Source organism: Lygodium microphyllum, chromosome 26 (genome assembly GCF_053477565.2).
Source record: "Lygodium microphyllum isolate KBCC chromosome 26, Lygodium_microphyllum_v1.1.10, whole genome shotgun sequence".
NCBI classification, from domain to species: domain Eukaryota; kingdom Viridiplantae; phylum Streptophyta; class Polypodiopsida; order Schizaeales; family Lygodiaceae; genus Lygodium; species Lygodium microphyllum.
In genome coordinates, this window is record NC_141160.1 from 129,566,711 (window position 1) to 129,573,861 (window position 7,151).

Genomic DNA, 7,151 nt, shown 5'->3' on the forward strand with positions numbered 1-7,151 from the left:
CAGAGTGTTATAGATGCGGAGAAAAGGGACACATTTCACCAAATTGTCGAAATCCCAGAAGGTCAGTGGATTACAAGCCCTTATGCAGTCGATGCAAAGGAGAAGGCCACACTGCAAAAGACTATCCAAGCCCAGCCCCAGTGAAAAATAGTGCTACTGATAGTCCGGCCAAGGCCCAAGAGCCTACCTCCAATTTAGTGGAATTGGAAGTTGCTACCATCACGCGTGCAAAGAAGAAGGAACCACCTATCCAGAAAGAAAATAATCCTCCTGCTAGAACAATGAAGTTCAATCTTCCACCAGAAGAACAGAACAGAACGGAGCCTGACAGTGCCATATAGAGCACCACAGTGGCACAGAGAGTCACAGAGATAGTTCCAGAGACAGGACCAGAGGTCCAGGAAATAGACGAGGAGGAGGTGTCACAAGTGGCAGAAGAAGTCCCCATGATGCCCCTATTGGAAGAAACAAGGAAAATGAAAATGGGTATTGCCCCATTCCCTAACCGGTTAGAGAAGCCAATGAATCCTATTAAGGAATACGATCTGGTCAGAGATCGAGATACCTTTAAACCAAACCTCACATTCCGACAATTATTGATGTTGTCTCCCAGTTGCCGAAAAAGGTTCAAAAGTATATTGACAAGAAGACGTGGATTAAGGATTGCTCCCTCAACAGTAACAAAGTCTAACAAAGCTCCAAAGCCTATAAAAGAAGTGGACGTGGCTAACGCCTTCCTAGATCCGGGTACCCCAGAGACTGGCGTGTGGATAGAAGGCTGCTTCATTGCAAATGTACTGATTGATGGTGGTTCATCAGTGAACATTATGACGGATGTGACAATGAAGGATCTAGGCTTACAAGGTGTGCAACCAACCCAATGGCTCATTAGACTGGCGGATCAGAGCAGAATCAAGCCTTTGGGCATTCTCCCATATGTGAAGACTACAGTGGCTAGAAGAGATTATTGGCTAACCTATCTGGTGGTGAAGCCAAACTCTTATGGTACATCCTACCCTCTGTTACTGGGAAGACCATAGCTTTTTGAAGCTAGAGCAAGGACGGATTGGTTCAAAGGAACCTTGACCTTGGGTAGAGGACCCAATAAAGTGGTGCTGAAGCTATATGGTTCTCAAAAAGGGCATGGATCCACCTCCTTGGAATTATCTTCTGACTCCCCTAACGAGGCTACAGATGGCACAGCAGCAGACGAAGATGCTGTCAAACAGATCCTTCCCAAGAAAACAATGGCACGTTCCTTAACAGTGGATACTATAAGCCGACTCCCAAAAGATGCAAAGTCCCTGTCAATGGGTGAATACTTCCTGCTTGAACCAGGAACGATTTCTGAAATCACTTCTGACAGTGAGATAGAAGCATGGATGTACTGCTCTCCCTGTTACATGGCCATAGCAGAGCCAGAGACAGAGGCAGAAGATGAAACAGAAGACAGAAGAGGAGGGAGATGATATTGAAGAAGAAGGTTATGAAAGTGAGACGGAAGAATCTATCCCACCTGAAGAGGATATATATGAAGAAGAAGTTCCAGAAGCATCAGAAGCAGGCGAGCTCATGCTATGGGACAGAATGGCGATGGTACCATTTGGTCTAGTAAATGGATCTTTTCATATGCAAAATCTTTATAAGAAATGGATTAAGAAGACCAAACTGTCTTTCAGCAATGGCTCTTGCCGTCCTCAACCATCCTTACCAAAGAAAGATGATGATGATGCACCGTGCCAACAAGCACCAGTCTCACAAACCCAACAAAAATCAGAGGGTTCCTGTTATGTGATGTTCCTGGACGTGTCATCAGAAGATGAGTCTTCAAGGCAAGAGGTAACTAATCGTGAAACCAAACCCGAAACGGCTCTAATCCCATTTCAACATCTCAAGGAGCGACCTAAGTCTCCACCAAAAGAAGAAGTTGGTTCTAGTGGGACATCAGAAGAGGACACCACTCCCTTGAAGGAGTCAGATCTGTACCCAGAAGCAGTTCGCGGGACCTTCATCCGTGAAGTATAAGGTGAAAGGCAGTTAACTTTTGTGGATGCAGATGGCACTGAACGCCATTTGAAGGTGGGTAGCAACCTCCTAGAAGAGGAGTTGTCAACTTTGTACAACTTGTTGAAAGAGAATTTGGACGTGTTTGCATGGTCCTACAAAGACCTAAAGGGAATTGATCCCACAATATGTCAGCATCATATTGACTTGGAGCCTGATGCTAAGCCAGTACGGCAACGACAGAGGTGAATGAATCCAAATTATTCCACATTGGTGAAAGCGGAGCTGCTGAAGCTTCTGGAAGCCGAGTTTATCTATCCAGTGGCAAATAGTGAATGGGTCTCACCCATCATAGTAGTACCCAAGAAGAATGGAGAGCTTCATATATGTGTGGATTTCCGCAAGTTGAATTCCAAGACGAAGAAGGATCACTTTCCTATTCCTTTCACAGACCAACTGTTGGACACAGTGGCAGGATATGAGCTTTATTCCCTTCTGGATGGATTCATCGGATACAACCAAGTCCAAATCCCAGAAGAGGACCAATCCAAAACAACCTTCACCACAGAATGGGGGACCTACGCTTATCGAGTGATGCCGTTTGGGCTCTGCAATGCCCTGCTACCTTCCAGCAAGTCATGATGGCCGCATTCCAAAATCATCTGCACGACTTTATTGAGGTATATTTGGATGACTTCTATGTCTATAGTTTGATCCAGGAACACTGGGGACACCTGGAACAATGCTTTGACCGATGACGGGACTATGGGATTTCCCTCAACCCCGACAAATGCATCTTTAGGGTCTCTTCTGGAGTTCTGTTGGGCCACATTGTCTCTGCACAAGGGATATCAACAGACCCTGCAAAGATTGAGAAGATCGCAGCTCTGACAGCACCCACCAACCTCAAACAGTTGAGGGGATTCCTAGGCCATGTGGGTTACTACAGAAGATTCATAGCCCATTTTGCAACAAAGGCAACCTCCTTGCACAAGCTTCTGAGGAAAGATGTAGAGTTTACTTGGACAGAAGAATGTGACATAGCCTTCAATACTCTGAAGTAGTGTCTGATTGAGGCACCCATTCTTCAACCTCCTGATTGGACGAAGGAGTTTCATGTACACACTGATGCATCCATTGAAGGCTTAGGCACAGTTCTCTGCCAGAAGGGCTCCTCGAAGCTAGATCAGCCCATCTATTATGCAAGAAGAAAAGCCACTGATAGGGAATAGAACTATACAGTGACAGAGCTGGAGTGCTTGGCAATGGTGTTTGCCCTAGAGAAGTTTCGCCACTACCTACTGTCTACCCACTTTAAATTTTATGTGGATTACGAGGCCCTATCCTTCCTGATGAACAAAGCAGACGTGAAAGGACGAATGATGAGATGGCTCCTTCTATTCCAGGAGTTTGACTTTGAGGTGATTACCAAACCTGGTCGTTCCCATGTTCTGGCTGATCATCTGTCGCATATCCCACAAATTGCAGACAAGGAGCAGGATGATCCAGACCTCCTTGATGCTTCCCTATTCCTGGTAGAAATTGTAACTCCCTGGTATGCAGACATTGCCAATCTACTGGCAACCCAACAATACCCTCCTGGTATTTCTAGTCGGGAAAGGAAGAAGCTTATGTTAGAATCAGCCCCCTACACCCTGCTAGGTGGTGCATTGTACAAGAAAGGCAAAGATGAAGTGCTCAGAAGATGTGTTGCAGGAGATGAGATTGGGATTGTTCTGAAGGCTTGCCATGACGAGCCATGTGGAGGCCACTTTGCAGGAGAAGCCACAACCAGGAAGGCTCTGCTCGTAGGATACTGGTGGCCTACCATTCACAAGGATGCCTATGATTATTGTAAAAGATGTGATGCTTGTTAGAGAATGGGGAAACCCACGAAAACAAGTGCCATGCCACTGCAACCTATCCTTCCTTTAAAGCCGTTTGAGAAGTGGGGCATCGACTTCGTAGGCCCAATCGATCCTCCTACCAGAAGGAAGCAGAACCGATAGATCCTGGTATATACGGATTATGTCACAAAGTGGTGTGAAGCTAAAGCCCTAAAGCGGGACGATGGTAACAGCGTGGCCCTGTTCATGTACAAGAATATCATCACCCGTTTTGGTAGTCCCTTAGAGATGGTAAGTGACAGAGGCACTCATTTCATTAATAAAGTCATGGAAGAGTTGACAGAGCTGTATAAGATCCGCCATCGCAAGTCCACTCCTTATTACCCCAGAGCCAACAGCCAAGTCGAAGTCATGAATCGCATCCTCTACTCGATTCTGACAAGAACGATTGCCGCACATCGTCGTGATTGGGATGATCGACTTATAGAGGCCCTCTGGGCATACAGAACCTCCTATAAAGCAGCAACAGGACAGACACCCTTCCAGCTGGTGTATGGTACAGAAACTGTTTTCTCTGTTGAACTGGAATTACCCTCTTTGAGAGTGGCTATCAAAGAGCGTTTGGGGGACGATGATTCATTGCAATGCCATCTCCTGCACCTGGAATGTTTGGACGAAACTCGTAGGATGGCTCCACAGTGCATGGAAGCCATGCAAGCTCGACGTAAGGCTTACCACGACAACTTCATCAAGCACAAGGAGTTCAAAGAAGGTGATTTGGTCCTAGCCTATGATTCACGATTTGGCAAGTTTCTTGGCAAGCTCCAACAGCGGTGGATGGGCCCATATAAGGTAACTTGCTGTCAATGCTAATGGCTCTGTCCAAGTGCAGACCGTTGATGCCTCTGATGATCCCTTCCTGATCAATGGATATCGTCTGAAGAAGTACTTCCCTCCTTGGGGATCTTGACAATCACGGTCACAAGATCCTTTCCCTCGTTGGTGTGGCACTGTAACTCTTATGATGCTACTTCTGATAGCCGTTCTCCAACCACTCCTAATGAGGTGGACGCAACCCTTTGTCCCCTCAGCCCCATCTTCCAGCCCTGATCTCTTATCCTCTATTTTTCACCAGTGACAGTGGCGAGGTGGGTTCTGACAAATGGTATTTCTACCATTCCCTTGCTTAATTCGAAGAGAAAAAAACAAAAACAAAAAAATATACATATCGGTCATGGGAGAAAATGACTTAGGTCCCTGTCATGCCGACCTATTCTTCGAGAAAAGGTGGAAACACCCTCAGGAGTAGGAGAAAAAAATAATAATAATAAAAAACAAGAAAGAAGAAGACAAGAAAGAAAAAAAAAACAAGAAAACAAAAAAAATCTGTTATGGGAGAAAAGGAAGCAATTCCCTGTCATAGCAGGCCTCATTCCAAGAAAAGGTGGCAAACACCCTTGGGCGAGAAACTGGCTGTGGAAAAGGTGGCAACACCCAGCAGTCCAGAAAGTGGATTCATCAATTGATATCCCCAGGATCCAGTTCCGAAGCTCCCTCCCTTGGTACGCTGTGTCATGTGTCTTTCTGCAGCGCGTCTAACTGTCCTCTAGCAGACGACATGTCCTATCCAACACAACGTTCGATTTGATGGCTACCTCCCTGGGTACGCCTCTTCAACAACTAATGATGCGATCTTCATCGACAAACAATCGAGTGATGCGAGCTTTCATCCTAACCGGATGGGGAAGTGAGTATGGTTGCCCTCTGTAACTATCAATAGAGTGTGCGACAGAGGGTGGGGCAAGTGACCAGTTTTTTCCCTTCAAATCAAATGAGAGTGAGAAGTGTGAATGAAGTGTTGCATGCATGGGATGGGCCTCTCAATGCACAAAGCACGATTTGTTTTTGTGCACTGCACCATAAGGCTCCCTGGCCTTCCTTCTCGCACCGTATGCCAGCACAGGGCGGGATGCACAATTGCACCATCAAATGCGCACAAGGCATACAACCTTTGCACAAGTGACCGTGAGGATTACATCAATGGGTTTCAGGAAAGGGTTGCCCTCCTGTATCTACAGAGCGTGAGACATAGGGTGGGCTGAGTGTGACTGGAGTTTCTTCAATCAATTACCGAGAGGTGAGATTGAGGGACGTTACGACACTTGGAGTCAGGTATGTTCCCGTTTCCCTATGCACCCACGGGGTGGGTCTCTGTCATCAACACAGGACATGTCACCCTGTTCTGTACACTGCACTGTAAGGCTCCCTTGCCTTCCTCCTTGCACTTATGCCAGACGGGTTGGACGCACTGATGTACCATCAACTGTGCACCCTGGCATACTTCCTCTGCACCATTCCCTTGTCGATTTCTAAACTGAGTATGAGATATGGGTTTCAATCATTCTTCCTCGAGTGATATTAGTCATGGGGCGAGTGATTGTTCTTTCATTCCATTTGAGTGACTGTGAGTTGAGTGTAATATCCCTCATCATCGGTGACTTTTCTGCTATTCCTTCAACCAGCTACCTCCCTAGGTGCTATCGTGTGGTCCTTGCCATGAAGGACGAGTGATGTGAAGATGCTTTGGTACCTCCTGACAACGACACCGGACGTGCCATCGACAATCAACCTTGATTCTCGACAATATGGGCCAAGTTTTTCTAACCCTACACCTTCTACTTCTCAGTGATGTTCATGTTTTAAGTGTGGGGACGTTAGTGGATGGTCTGTGGTATGGTTCTAGGTCCCTGTTGCTTGGTTAACCCTATCGGTTAAGGTTTTAAGTGTGGGGACGCGTCCCTGCGCGTCTACATTGCATAACCTTTTGCATATGCCTCAACCTGCTCATGCCTCTATGCCATGACTTTCTTTTACCCTGAAGGGGTCCCTCCCCACCCACTCGTTCATTTTCCAACCACCCTTGGGGTTGTTGCCTTGCAGTTTTCCTTCATTCCCTGATTTTGCGGTCCTGCCATGTGAACGCACCCTACGTTCACCGAAATCCACATCCAACCTTATAGCCATGTTCATCCCTTTGAACTGACCATTTTTCCTTTTTAGCTACCCCTGTTCCGGTGCACAATTTTCGAGTTATTAATTTTTGAAGTATTTTGCGCCAATTAGCCGGTTTTCCATGTGAACATACTTTGTTTGCTTCGGAACCGTGATCTGACATCATAGCCCTGACAACCACTTTTCCCTGATATTTTTCCTTTTTACTCCGTGTCGTTCCGATGTACGGTTCGTCCAATATTAATTTTGCGGTTTTTTAAGACTTTTTCGTGCGTCTTTTTGACATTT